This window comes from Antrostomus carolinensis, unplaced genomic scaffold (assembly GCF_000700745.2).
Source record: "Antrostomus carolinensis isolate BGI_N321 unplaced genomic scaffold, ASM70074v2 scaffold9062, whole genome shotgun sequence".
In the NCBI taxonomy this organism is placed as follows: domain Eukaryota; kingdom Metazoa; phylum Chordata; class Aves; order Caprimulgiformes; family Caprimulgidae; genus Antrostomus; species Antrostomus carolinensis.
This window is the reverse complement of record NW_010298985.1, coordinates 113719-128936: the sequence shown is the minus strand read 5'-3', so window position 1 is coordinate 128936 and position 15218 is coordinate 113719. Positions and strand designations below refer to the sequence as shown.

The 15218-nt window shown below is 39.2% G+C and overlaps 1 protein-coding gene across 1 annotated transcript in view; it reads left to right on the top strand.

The window, feature by feature from the left end:
- PPP3CA (protein phosphatase 3 catalytic subunit alpha) overlaps positions 1 to 15218 on the top strand; it is a gene marked incomplete at its 5' end in the record, with an annotated part of 114245 nt that overhangs the window by 19122 nt on the left and 79905 nt on the right. The window lies entirely within an intron of this gene.

Here is a 15218-nt window from a genome sequence, read left to right as displayed (position 1 = left end):
TGAAAGTAAGGTAGTGGGAGGGAAGTTAAACTTCTTGTTCTGGGAAGCATTTGCCACATTCTCTCAGGTGTTCCCTTTTTAGATTAGAAAATAGTTTCTCTCAAACAAGAAAATCTAGATCACTCTGAAATTTATTTTTCTTAAAGCATCATGCAATATGTTTTTGGAGCAATTTGTGCTGTGCTAAGTTGTCTCATATTGAAAGCACAGCAGCACCTTTGCCTTGTCAAAAGCCCTGTGGAAGTTCTTGTTCAGTCACCTTCCTCTGCATCTCTCTCCTGCTTCAGCTTTCCAAGCTATCAATGACCTTTTGTTCACTCCTCTCTCTGCTTTCTCAACACATCTGGACTTGGCTCTTCCCATTGTTTCTCTTTGCTCTGTCTGGAGCTCTGTTCCTCTCTCAGTCACTTCCTTTCGACAGAAACACATGGAATCAGTGAGAGTTTTCTCTTTGTTTTGGCTGCCCTTTCAATGCTGTGTCTAAGGGTTGATATAGGGATAATGCAGAACTTCCTCTGAAAGTTTTCTAGATTGGTGAAACTGAGCTGCAGATTTTTAATACTAGTGTGCCACTTCTTTATCAGCTGTCGTGGTTCATGTATTAGATTTAAAGCATCAGGGTCCCCATGCAAATTGGTGAGGTCTTTCACCTGCAGAGTAAGCTCAAAGTTCTAAAGTTGGGAGCAAGGCAGTAACCTCTGCTCAGACCCAGAAAGTCAGATTTGCCCTTTAGTTTCCCTTTGAAGTCTGGGAAATGTCTTGGAGGCAGGATGGAGGCCAGACAGCCGAGTTGCCCTTTCTCTGGATGTAGGCAGGCACCTTGTGAAGCCTCAAGTCATATGACACCCCGATGACTGCTGAAGAAAAGCTCCTCCTGCCACCTGTGGCTTGTCCCTTCTTTTGCAAGGCAGCTAGTTATATCTGCAGCAATGCAAATTCAGGGGGTTTTTAAAGGGTTTTTTAGATTTGTTGTTTTTTTGTTTTGGTTTGGTTTTTTTTGCAAAAGCCCATTAGAAACAGATTTGAAAGGACTTGCATTTTAAAAAGAAAGAAGAAAACCTATTTTTGTTCTCTTTTTAATCCAGATAACTTCAATAGGTTCATTTACAGTGAATCTCGCAGGGTTGCCTTAACACCTGTTGAATATCCAACTTCATGAAGGAAACACAAAGTTTCAGTTTGAAAACAAGCTGTTTAAGTTGACTCCTGGTGTGAGAGGAAATGTGAAAATGCATTAGTTAATCTCAAGTATGCTTGTTAAAAAATTTCATAAATTCTGGAGGAAGGTGCAGCATTGCTTTTAAAAAAAAAAAAAAAAAAAAAGAGAGAGAGACAAAATCTTATGTAAGGAAGAATGTCTGTCTCTTCCTGCAAGGAAAATGGGGTCTCCTTTAGATGTCTTTTGAGTTGAGGGTAATCGTGTTTTGTTTATTTTTTGGTTTGTTTTTGTGTGGTTGGTTGGTTAGTTTTTAAAGAAGTTCATTAAAAATACTTCTGTTCACAAACGAGCTTAAACTTATTACAGTTCTCATCTCAGACTTTTCTTGCGAGTTGTGCAGCTTTGGAATTTAAACAGATAAACTACATTAGCATCTGGTTGGACTTGAAGCTTTTAGATCTTCTTTTGCTTCTCGTATGCCATAGCATGGAATACAGTTTTTCTGCATTTGGTAATGCTCGTAGTAATACGACACGAGTGCTGGAATACTGCTATATATTGATTTTAGACACTATGTTCAGAGTAGACTGCAGTGACGGATGTGACACTGCTGAAGTGTAGCTAGTATAGTATCTCATTTAAAGGGATATTAAATGGTCTTTTTTCTTCTGGAATTGGATATTAAAAGACCTTATTTTGCTCTGGAATTGGGCATGTGTGTTCTCTGCTCACAAGTTAAAAAGAATCAACTTCTAATTCATTTATTGAAGATGGCTTTTGAAATAAGAATGGCAGCGAGCGCTGTTTGCTGTGGTTCTCAAAGGAAACGTAAAGCTTGGCCCTTTGCTTAACGCATCACTGCTGTTAATCCTGAGTGATGGTTCTCACTGTAGTTAATATTTCATAACTAGGCAGAGTGTTTGCTGAAGGGAGTTTTAATATAGTGGGCTCTGGTCTCAGAAACAGATTAAGGGCTCTGTACCCACGTGCACTCTGACAGAGCAGAGCACAATTTTTTCTCTCCTCTGTGTCACTGCTTACATTTGCAGAACTTTCAGCTTTGCTTTTATTTGGTTATTAACACTTTGCTCCAAATATTTTGTCCAGCAAGCACCTTTTAGGTGTCTCCTAATTTTGTAATGTGCAAGTAACATTGAAGTAGATATTCCTTAGGTTATTTGTTGTCCCAAGGCACTGTACAGACTTCCTGCTTTGGTGTTTCCAGAAGTCCAAGTAAATTGTACGGTCTTCTGTTTAATCTTTTATTCCATGAAGTAGCTACAGTATGTAGTAATAAATATCACAGAGGAGGTGTTAACACTGTTTTAGTTCCTACGTTAGTGGCAACTTTTTCTGGAATTTAATGTGCCTTTTCCATTCCTTATTTTATTTGTTAGCTCATTATATACTGCTTGGACAGACCAATTGCTCTTCACACCTGTTTGGCATTCTTAGTGGAAGCAGGTCATAGGCAGCCACATTTTTTTTGCTTTGTGACAAAATCTACTATGGAAGTGACCACTTGTATTGGTCCCTAACACAGTTGGGGTAGCTGCAGTTATGTAGTACTGAACATTTTGCTTGTAATGATATTTTGTCACTGGAGCCTCTCTACAAGGAGAAGAAAAGAGTTATTTCTTTTAGGCTGAGTAAAGCCTGTGGTAGCTGGATTGAGCTGTTTGCCATGAGCTCCAGAGATGGTAGGGGGTATGATGGCTGCTCAGTGTTGTGATGTGCCAGTGACACTGCATCTTCACACAACAGTTTCTGGAGAAGGGCAAAATGGTGAGTATGTACTAACAGCTGGCAGATTTCATTTATTGGTTAATAAACTAATTGGAAGTTCTCTACGGAAAGCTGTTTCTAAAGTGTAAAACATTATTTGAGTTATGCAGTTGACCTGGGAAGAATAGGAGTCTTACTCCTTAGTCCGTATACTCCTTATACTCCACTCCTTAGAGCCTAGTGGTATTGCTCTTTGGCGTGTTGCTATTACCATTGCTTAACATTGGGGTCAAGTACAGTCAGAGATTGCAAATGTTCAGTATAGTCACTTCAGAAGAGATGAGCACCCAGTGTTATTTAACCACTATTTTTGATTGGTTTTGTTGTAGTGTGTATGTATTTCTCTCTCTCTGTATATATATTTTATTAGTTCTGTTCATTTGCACTGCTGTTTCTTACCAGTAGAGATGAGGAAGAGCTAAAGAATGACCTGGTTCAGATGCTTCAATGGAAATTAATTTGAAAGAAACATACACTTCTGGGAACAGCGGGACATGTTTGCCCTATAGAGTGGCTAGATATGTTGCTCTAATCTTTGTACCAAAGACATAAAAAACCCCATATTTTTAAAAAAATCTTGTAAATTGCATGTTATGACCTTTTGTATTCTCTTGGAGAGCATGGAGGTTTGATGCTTTATTCTTTAGAAGGGTATATTAATTTGATGTTTGTCAGAAAGGTCTGGGCAGTAGCTGGCTCATATAGAGTGCTCTGTAATGGTGTAATGGGAACAGGACACAGATGAAACATGTAGTTTGCTTATTTACTATTCAGAGGAACACAGTGTCAAGCAAGCAAAACAAATAATATGGTAGCATTCCAGAAAACAGAAGATTTCAGGGGTTAAAAAGGTAAATTAAAATGGATTATGAACTCCCAGGAAACAACACCCAAGCAGCAAACAGTAAGATTTGAAGATTGAGCTAATTTTCTTGTACCCTTCCCCCAGCACCAGGGATTTGTGTATAATGACGTATGCAGTGGGCTGTCTGTAGCCAAAGGCTTTTAGAAAGTGCTCTGCCTAGGTCTTTATTTTATCCTACTGAAATGGAAAAGGATTTCCAGGGGACAGAATCAGGCAGATGTTAAAAGGTTTTGAAAAGCTCCCCGTTCATACATGCTGACTGGATTAATGAGGCACTTCCCAGCTCAGAGCATAATTTTTATATGCTGTTTATTTTTCAACTAAAAAAAAAGTTGGTTCCCTTTTTAATTCCGCCTTTTTCGTATAACTATTCCATTTACCTCTTCAAGCTTCACTATTGATTATTTCTCATGAATTTTAAATAAATTTAGAGCCTTCATGTGTATTTTCTAGGTATCTACTCCAATGAGAAGTCAATGGTGCTGATGTGAAAGGATCCATCAAATTTCTGCAGAAGTTTAAGGCATTGTGGAAAAATACACTAAATTGAAACAAAATAATCAACTTGATTGCTAGATACTGTAGTAACTAGAAAATGTATAAGTAATATGTTTTTAAAAATGGAGAATATTTTTGTTATACATGTACATCCTAAGTAAGTGGGAGTACTGTGCAAAAGTGCTTTTTAAAAATTATTTTTATTTTTTTGTTTTTAATGAAGTTGCTTCCACCCAGGTGGTCAGCATCTAAAACCTGTAGAGCAGATGGTTCTCTCCAGGAGAGTGAAATGCAGAACTGCAGAGTGCAATCTAATGGTGCCAGACTATGCAGGACAATCTGCTGCCTGAGCTTGCCTTTAACAGCAAAACAGGAACAACCCAGAATTCACAGATGAAAAATAGTCACAAGTTAAAGTGGGGCAGAACATAATTTACTGGATTATTTCTTGGGGAACACAAATACTTGAATAGCAGCAGGCGAGAATGGATTTTAAATACATAATTGTGCTTGAGGTTAATTCCCTGCTTTTACCTGTTGAGTTGCTAAATCGTACAGTGAGGAAAGACAACTGCTTTTAAAAGCCATGGCTCCCTTCCTGGGAAAAACCCACAAATACTTGGTTTGCTAGACACCTGGCATGCAAATAGATGTAGAAGGAAGACTTCTGTACCTGGCCTTACAGCAAGCCATGTAAATCTTACATTCTCTGCTTTCGCCCCTTCTCTGAAGGCAGAGTCCAGTCATTTTTGCAGTCACACATCCGTTTATTTGAGGGATTTCTTTCCTCCCCTTTCTGTTGTACTCTTTAAACTGCAGAATTTCCTGCAGATAATGTAACTCTACCTTATATCAAAATGGTGGTGGTTCCCTTCTCATTGTGGAAGCACCTTTTTCTTTGGGCTCTGAGGAAATTTCCTGTCTCTTTAGCAGATGTACATGTACAACTTGAAAAGCCTCTGCGTAAGAAATTTGGGCTTGCTTGGATGAGCTACTTGTTTCATCTCTGTCAGCACATCTGCATCGTGCTTACCCTTGGCAAGCTTACAATGTCCCATCTGAGAGGAGGGATGGGTTTGCGTCCCAGAGAATAGGCCACAGAGGCAGGCAAGTGTCAATTTAATATCTTTGTAGCAAGTAGTTAGGTTTGATGAAAGTCTGGCAGCAGATGGAAACTCAACTTGGAGTGAAACCGAGAAGGAATGTGTCTTGCAGCATCCCTGGCTGGAGGGGATTCTTGAATTACATCAGTTCTTAACATGATCAATGGCTGTTGTTCCATCCTAAAATTTGAAATGAGTGAGGTGGTCTTCCTTTTGAATTAATTCTGTTTGCAACAATAAAATTTCTGGTGTGTAACAGAGTCCTTTGATCCATGCAGTTGTCCTTTTCAAGCAGCTGATGGTTGAAAGAATATCATTAATTTATAAGCACATGTTGCCTTCTACTTGGGGCAGGTTTTTTATATTTTGCTTTTATGCTTCCTTTTGCTCATGTCTGTGTGAGACTGTCAAAAAGAAAGCTAAGTTTTTATTGTCTTGTTTAGAATAAGGCTTTTCCCTTGCTCCTATGCTGAAACATCAGAGAGAGAGCAGGTACCAATATATTTTCTTCCAGGGTTGTGATCAGGGCCCTCTCTACTATCTGCCAGTGTTACATGGGACTCTTGTCAGAGCTTTGCTGATGGTGTCCTGTTTATCTGACTATAGATGACTCTGGCAAAAGGCAAGTGGTTGTGGGGCTAAACACAATGTCGCAACACAGGCTTCTTCCCCTCTTCCTTGGGGGCTTTTTGTGCGTGCCCTGAGATGACTGGTTTCTCCTTTTGAAAAGACACAACTTCTGCACTGGAGTGGGGCTCTGTGTTGCCTGGCCTGTCTGTGAAGGCTAGAGGAGGGCTTGGGCTGATGAGTGGGCTTCGTTTAATCTGTATATCCCACTGCAGAGAAAGGTTGTTGCTAGGTCAGTGAGACAGCAGAAATGGCGATGAAGCTATAGGGGTTAGTGTCCCTGATGTGATGTGTACACACAGCTGACATAGAGCAGTTCATTTGGAGGAGTCCTGATGATCAGTTAACATACATGCTAAAATCTCTTCTAAGAATCAAATTTGGTCATGTATTTAGTACCACCTGAATTTACTGTAATATTGAATTATTTTAATCTCTATCATCTGAGGGTTCATTACTGTAAATTATTATTTAATAAAAGTAGTGAGCCATGCTAATCAGATTGCAGTGCCATTAGGCCAAGCTCTCTGCAGTCATCTAGTAAAAGACAGTTTCTGCTTCACAAATTAGTCTGTCCCACTAGTTCTTGTTCCCTTTGTTGGTGTTTTGTTTGTTTTGGTTTTGGGGTTTTTTTTTGCTTAAGTGTAATAACTGGTGCTACGTAATCGATGGAAGAATTTGAGCTAAACAGTATTTGGGGCAAAATTCTTTTTGTACCACATTACCTAACAAATTTTGGTGCAGGTACATTGGATAAAAGGAAATTACAGTTTTCATTACGAGCCCAGAGTTAAAATACCTATTTTTAAAATCCAAACGATGTTTAATCTTTCTAAAGAAAGGATTATAAAGTCTTCTCTTACTTTGTGTTGTTATTACTCTTGAATGTGTTTTTAAAGTGACTTCGGCCTTTGCTTTGAACTTATGATTGTGTGGGCATCGGGGAAGTAGTGTTGTATAGTCTGACTTGACTCATTCCAAAGGAGAGTAAAATGTGTTTGTAGTTTCATATGACTTGACATCTTTTCTCAGGGTATAAAGAGGGACAGAGGAGGAGAATGGGAGACAGAAAGAGGTAGCACATGTACGTGATACATAGTCTGTCAACTTTTCTTGAGAAGCAAAAGAAATTGTGCTTTGAGAGTCACAAAGGACAAGAAAAGGAGGTTCAAGCTTTCATGTTTTCTGTGTCTTTCATTTGCTTTAAATAAGTTGTTCTTGACGTTGCACTTACATAACAAAATAAAGTCCATGTGTCAGGTAATGAGTCCAGTCTCAGGCAGACCCTTGACCCTGTCTCCCACCCCTCTGAAAGTGTCCTTCCTGTGTCAGCTGAGTCTTGTGAACTTGGAGTTTCTATCTCAGTTGGGATGTTGATGCCCAGACGTTCAGACAGAACAGGGAGGGGCACTTTTAAGCACTTTTGCCATGATTTTTGTAACTTTTTTGTTTTACAAATGTTTCCACTGTCTCAATCAGATTTTAGTTCTAGAGGTGCAACATGGGCAGTATCGTGAAGATGATGTGAAGATTGTAGTATGGACCTCATGACCATTTCAGTTCTAAGGTTGAGGCAACTTTTACAAGGTAGGCTGGTACAGCCAAAAAAGTGAAGAAAGATAAATGTGAAGGGAAACCAGGTCAAAGAACTGGAGATTCTGTGGGGATAATAAAAATCTTAAAAATTGAATTAAAGGAGAAATTAGTTCGAGCTTTTTATCATCAGACACATACCGTAGTAGGAAGCTACTGGAACAACTTATAGTGCATAATTGAACCTCCTAGTTTTAATGTGTGTCTTCAAACAAACATTTTAAAAAAAATTTTTTTAAAGAGGCCATTACTGAAGATGATGATTTTTACTTGCATCCAAATAGGTTAGATTTCTGTAGGGGAATTGAGCATCTGTAAACTAGGTTGAGATAAACAAAATAATAGAGCAAGTTTAGTTTTATTTCTATATAAAATCTAATGTAATATAAAATTAAGTATATATGAAGAAAAAAAGATGAGGATGTGTTTTGTTTTGGTTTTTTAAATTCAGATTTTCATTATGTGAAATGAGATTCTTGATATAAACTATGAGTGTTATTTTAATTTTATTTATTTTATTAAAGAAAGGGAAGAGTGGGGAACCTAACAATGTATTTAAAATTGACTTGGGGGATTTCTGAATGTGATGCAAAAATAGGCTTGCTCTTCTTAGAGTACTGATTTATATCATTCTCTCATCCTAATTGCTAGTGCACACTGTGTTACTGCATTAGGATATGTACACCGAATATTTATGACTAGTCTCTTGAAACCGAAACAACAAGACACGCTGTTCTTGAAAAACTATCTAAGGAGCATACAAATGGTTGATTGGCCGTGCTTTGAGGAGTACAATTTAGATCCTAGATGTCTAGCTGAGATTGCAGGGATGCAGTCCCCAGAATATCAGTAGCTTGTTGCTAGGACAGGCTCCTTTGCCTGGTACAGTTATAGGTGAGGGTTTTTTTGAGAAACAGGCATGGTATTTACTGAAAACAGTAACTGAAATGCCAGCAGAAGAATCCTGTGTCCACGACTTTACCTGTGGTGAAGGGCCAGTGTGCCTAACTGCACATTCCTGAGTGTGTCTAATCAGACAATGGGATTTAAAAGAGCATTGTGTTAGCTATGGAAAGAGTTCAGATTTTTTGGCAAGAATACTGCAGTGTCTTTGTACTAAATGGTATGGAGCAGGTGCCTCCTGCGAGTTCTGTATTTCAGCGCAAGCTTGTTTCTAGAAGGGTTAAACTTCCTTTAAGGCCACAGAGCTCAGCAGTGTGGGTGTATGGCCCATGCTACTTACAGCTGCTGAGGGATGTCTGTGCTGTGGGGTGGCTCTTGCTGTGGAGTGAAGAACAAGAGAGTCTCTGCAATTCCTTGCCTGGGTGTCAATATCAACAAAAACAAACCAACCCATAATTCCTCTCTTGAATCGCCTACAGAGGTGTCTGGCTCATGTTGCATAGCTGATGCTTTTGTTAAATAGGTAATGGATCATTGCTGGCAAACGGTATTCTCCTTGCCTTGCTAATTGTGGGCAGTACTTCACTGTTGTGCAGATGTTTGCCCTGTTTTTGTGGTGGCTGTGTCATGCCAGATGACTGATGTGCTAGTAGGGAACCTGATCTGCAAGTTTTGGCAGGATGTCTGCAGCAATGTCTCTTGTCTGAAGTTGCACCAAAAAGAAAATAAGGTTGAAAGGGACAACCAGCTGTCAAGAGTTGTAGTCATCTTCCTGGGCAAAGCCTCTCCCCTGTGATAAGTGCTGATTGGCAGGATCAGAGTATGTGTCAAGCCAGGGATGATCTGGAGCACATGGGATACAAACATTTTGGACAACCAGGGACTTTTCTCTGCAGATATTAAAAGAGCCTGCCCCAAGACATTGCAGCAGCATGCAAGCAGGAGACCACCTTGCAGGGTGTTTGTAAGAAGTATGTGGCTTTTGCTGTCCATTTGGACTTTTTCCAGCTGAACTTTGTCCATCCTAATGAACCATTATCTGACAAACCATTAGAAACCAACTGGATGCAGGCTTATTGAGTCTTTGGATAGGAGAATTGTCCTACTGCTCAGAGGGTGCTGTCAGCACACCTTGGAGACCTTGCCAATGTACATTCAGTGATTTTGCATGAGGTTTCTATCAGTAAATCTGAGGTAAAGCAAGCTGTTAGTATTTTCTGGGGGCATGTATACATATAACTCATGTCATTGTACTTCAATGTAGCTGCTGTGATTTACCGCAATTAATACTATATGATTAAAACTTGCTGTACATAGATGTTTTTTCATGGTGACATTAGATACTGGAGGTTAACCACCTTTGTGGCCTGTGAATAGCTGTGTGAGTTACAGGTTTCTTACCTAGAGCTTCAGAAATGATGCAATGCTACGTCTTACAGGATTTATCCTGATGATGAGTGTTGAGGGGAGGGTAACCGAGCAATTTTGCACTGACTAATTGATTGTATTGTCAACTTTCAGTGAACACATTTTTGTAATCTGATTTTTCTTTTGTCATTTGGACACAGTTGGCATCTCAACCAAGGACAGGATGCTGAGGGCAATGTTGGTCACAGATTGCAGAGTTAAGGAGGAAAGGTGTATAAACAGGAGTTTGACCATCACATTGGTCCATTACAAAGCTGGCTACTCTGCTGAGTATGAAATGATTGCCCTTTCAACTTGTAGTGGGGGAGATGCGGAGAGGTTGATCAGAAAGAACAGGGGAGCCAGGCAAGAAAAATGAGCAGGTGCAGAGGCTAATAGATTGTATTTTGCAGAATTGCCTGCTCCATTCTCTCCAGATGTAAGTGCAGCTGCAGGTCTGCATGTGCAAATGTTGGAGATAGGAGATAGCTCTCAGGCAACAGCAATCCCAGGCTGGAACTTAGTACTGGGAATAACAATTCCAGGAGAATCTCACAGGATACCTTAATTTAGGACAAAGATATTCTCGTTATAATATTGCAATCAGTTTGTTCTAGGGCTGACTGGCTGTATGAGAGCTTGGGTGTAGGCTGGGCATCTACAAATTCCAGTCATCATTGAGGTCATCAGGCTTGCAATTCTCACCGGAACTCTGTCAACCTTGTAATGCTAAGATGAGATGGCCTGAGCACTGCTTCTTTCCAGAAGGCCTGGAGGTTGATCAGGACACAAATTGTATATAATATTTTCATTAATTTTCTTGGCATAAGAGAGTGGGCATGTGCTAATAAAGTTTGCTGAGGACAGTCTGTGGGAGACACTGTCAAATAGTGACTGGAAATGAGGGAAGAACTGGAATATATTAAAAGTCACAGGATTAGAAATGGGATTAAATCCTTAGTTTTTTATGTGAAGCCTAGAGCTTCTGTTGTGAGCAGGTTGCTCATCAGCTTGTCTGTGGAGAAGAAAGTCTTGGCTTTGATAGTTAATTGCAGAATGAGTGTAAGTGTGAAAAAGACAAATTCCATCCTGTCTGAAAAGGCATTTCTAATAAACACAGGGAAGGTTTGAGCTTATTTTCATCAGTGTTTAGTTCAAAGCCCTGGTGAAACTTGTATGTATTTCTGATTGCTTGTATTTAAGATGAAATTAGACAGAAGCCGGTAAAGAGAAAATGCTCCAAGGATGAAGGGTGCAAAAGGGATGGAAAGATGGAAAGAAAAGGTTGAGGGGGAAAAAGCTGGAGGGAAGATGACCTATTTTCTTTAAAAGTCAACATTGGTACAACAATGGATGGTCACCTATTAATAAAGATAAGAAGATAGCTGGGAGTTAGGAGTTCCTCATCTTCAGAGCAAAAACGTTCTGTAATGATTCCATTAGAATTCGTAAGGACAAATAATCCATTATCTTAAAATTGAACTGCTGTGGAGCTTTTTTGGTTCTTTGTCTCTTTTTTTTTTTTTGGGGGGGGGGGGGGGCATTGGTTTTGGTGGGGTGTTTTTTGGTTTGTCTTTTAAGAATTCATAAGCAGAATTACCAGGATGTGAGGACTATGGGCTTTTGGGGGATGTTTTTAATTTTAAAATTTTTAATATGTGTATGTGCTTGTGGCTTGAACTGGTACTGCTTTAGGAAAAAGCAACTGAATTTTGACAAGAGACATCCATCATCAGCTGAACTGTTCTCAGTGCACGGATGAATTCTTACCATAGTATGGTATCACTGGAGGGTCTTTAGGTTTTTCCCTTTGAGGACTTAAAAAAGCAATAATAGGGCAGAAGTAGCCACATATGTTTTTTTTATTAACACACGAGCCCAAATTCCAGTTGGTAGTTTGTTTTATGATTTCATATTGCAGTATAAAAAGTGAAGTGTATGCAGATTACAAAAAAATAAATTCAAAAACCGATCTTTAAAGTAGCTCTAAAATAGCATTAGAGTAGAGTGAGGAAAGGACCTGTTGAAGAGCAACAACAAATCTTGAAAGCAAAGAAAATTTGCTTCAGTATCTTGAAAATTTAGAAGCACAAGTCTGTTCTTGTAAACACTTCCAGCTGTAGGTGCTGGTGGGAGTTGGTGCTTTTGCCTGACTTACAAGGATTCACTGGACACGGAGCAGAATTAAGAAGAAAAACAAAAGAGTCAAGGAGCTATCTATTTCATTAAATAGTACTTCCTTTTGAAAACACTGCTGGCATACTTAGAGGGTTGAAATTTTATTGTATTGTAGATTGTCATTTAAGGCATTTGGAAGCATTGTGGCACAAGCCCAAAATGAATTTTTATCAGATTTTGTGGTGTGGAAGCTGTAAAGATCAGACCAGACGTCTCTCGCTGCACTTAATCTCTGCAGTACAACGTTGGTACAAGTGACAAGGACATTAAGTTATGGCATCTGGGATAACTTTAGCTATAGAGTCATCTTTAGCTTTCATTTTCTCATTCCAATTTCACTTCTGTAGTACGAACGAGGGAGCCCCCACTAATGCCGCTAAAATTACGGCATAGACAAGGTACACATCTGCACCTGAGCTTGTAAATGTAAGAAGTGTGATTTTAAAGTCAGAAAGCCCCAAAGAAGGACACAAGCACACAAACTAGGTGTGAATTTATAGTTCCTCTGCTGCTCCTGAAATCTTGCTGCCTGTCCAGGCCTCTCCCCTTGGCAGAGCCAGCAGCGTAGGCTGCTTGTCAGTGCAACCCAGACATTTTACAGCTGGCTCTTCATTAGGTTTGTCTCATTATATGAGCTCCTGAGTTGAAACCCTGGGTTATGATTTTGCTGAATTGCTGATTATGTAGTTTGGCACATGAAGTTGCTGGGGAATGTGTTTGAATTCATCACATGCTGAAGGTTTTGTTGTTTTTTGGGTTTTTTTCTTTGAGAGTTTGTGTTACCCTTGTATATCTCAAATTGATATACAGAGTTGATAGCTATTTAGCAAGAATCCAGCTCCTGTGAAAAGATTGTTATGAAGCCCCACTTGAAGCCCCCTTGTGCCTGGTGCTGCATCGTTGGAAGAACCCCTGGAGAAAGTAAGCTGCTCTGTGTTTGAATCCTGGTGCGCGAGAGAAAGAGTGCAAGGCTTCAGCATGGAGCCATATGGTGAAGCAAGAGAAAACCAGAATGTTGCTCTTTGAAAATCTCTACAGTCCGTGCTTTGTACTGTGTGTAGCAAGATTCCTGGGGAGAAGGGGAGGTGATACTGTGGTCTCTAATTGAGGATTATGATAACATATGGAAAGAAGGCTGAATTCTGGTACTGAATACTTGACTTTGCAACCTTAAAGTGTTCTTTTATCTCTTTTACTGTGCGTACAATTTAGTACTGTTGTTTGGGTTCGTGTAGACAAGCATAGATTTTTAATATTTTTTTTTTAATAAGGTAAAAGAAAAAAACATGAAGTACTCTACTTTCGCTTCAAATGGAAGAGGAAAAGCTAATATCAAAAGACAAAGTCAATTGCATTATTTTTGTTTACTCTTGTATCTTTTGCCAATACCTATCCAGGGAAGGAATAGTAGTGCATTATCAGCAGAAAAGGAGAGCAGCCTCAACATCCTAAGTCACCAATATTTGGCACTGGTAACATGGCTGAGTGGGCCAGATAACTGGAGTGGGCGCTCTACAAATTGAGCACATGGGTAGTAGTGCTGGCAGCCAAACTGCTGTCCTATCACTTAAGGATATGAAGTATGTTGGGAAGATGAGGCCAGGCTGGGGGGACAGGAGACTGTTGGGAATGTCCATCTGTTCTCCCTGCTGATGAGGTTACATGCCTCTGATTTCTTGGCTGGAGAAACTTGAGTAAATAAATGAAAAGCTTCTGTGACTAATAGCAACAACTTGTGCCAGAAGAGGATGCTATTAATTTGGGAGGGTTTGTTGGTTTTGTTTTTGTTTGGGGTTTTTTTGTTGTTTTATTTTTTTTTTAAGAAAAAGAGTCTTTTCTGTGGATCATTCAGCATCCATGTGAAACAATTTTTGCTTTTTCCCTGTTAAGATCTTTTAACACTTTAGTATCTTATTCAAAGCAATAATAGCATGTTTTCGGTCTGCTAATGCACTTATTCTTATAGCTACTCTTCCCATTTGGGAAATGCAGTGCTATTAACATAACCTCCCGCTGAGGATATAAACTTTGCTATTACATGTTGGAGGACTGAATTGCAGGGAGCTGATTCAAAGGAGATACAGATTCATTTCTGCAAAAGTGTGCTGTGTTATTTTTTTGTTTTAGCACTGTGTGTCTGTCATGGACCAGAAAGATGCACAGTTGTCATTGGTGGAAAGATAGTCAGCTTTTTGCAAAACATGCAGTAGTGTGTACGGAGTACATTACACTTCCAGTAGCTAATTGGTAAGTGACTTTGGTAAGATGGGTAATAGATGACAAATTCCATTGTAAGATTGCTTACTTTTAATTAACAGTAATTAATTTAATTAACAGTAATTACTTTTAACTAAGAGTAGTAAGGAGATGGAGACTGATATTTCTGAAGCATTTTCATTAGTTTTATAAGGCTTACAAATTCATTGCATGTTTCTAGACTCTGTCTGAAAGTTAATTAAAACAGATTAAGCTATCCTCTCCTATCCTCTCCTTTTGTGACTCTCAGTATCATAAGGTCACAGAGACTTTTTTTTACACTGTTATTAGGGAAGAAAAAATGTTTGGTACTTAAACTTTTGTCACTTTTGGTGGCCTGCCTAGTCATCTGGTTGAAGTCATGAGGCAACATGCTGTCTTTTGTCACCTTTTGTTGAATCTTCTAGCTTTTGTTTTGGAAAGCCAGCATAGCCTACCCAGCCCTCTTTACAAGTCCATCCAGAAGTGATTTGTTGCATGAGGACATGGGTTACGTCTTAGAAGTGAACAAGGAATTGCTGAGATTTCTTTACACTTCTGGGAATTTATAGTTAGGGAATATCATCAGGTGAGGAATAGCTTTTTTTATTTACAGTTCTTTTTTTTTCTTTAATGTAAGAGAGTTTACTTTAGTAGATAATAATTTGTGTTGTATGAATATCTTTATGTTTTGGCATGATCCTGAGGGTGGAGAAACATCAAGATCTGTTGCATGTGGTGGCTTGATCATTTTCTTTCCTGAGGAAGTACATGAGGGATACTCTTGAAGAATAAATTCAGCTGCAGCACGCCATACAGTTATTTTACTTGTATGTAAGTGCAAAGAAGTGGATGCCTCCAGAAA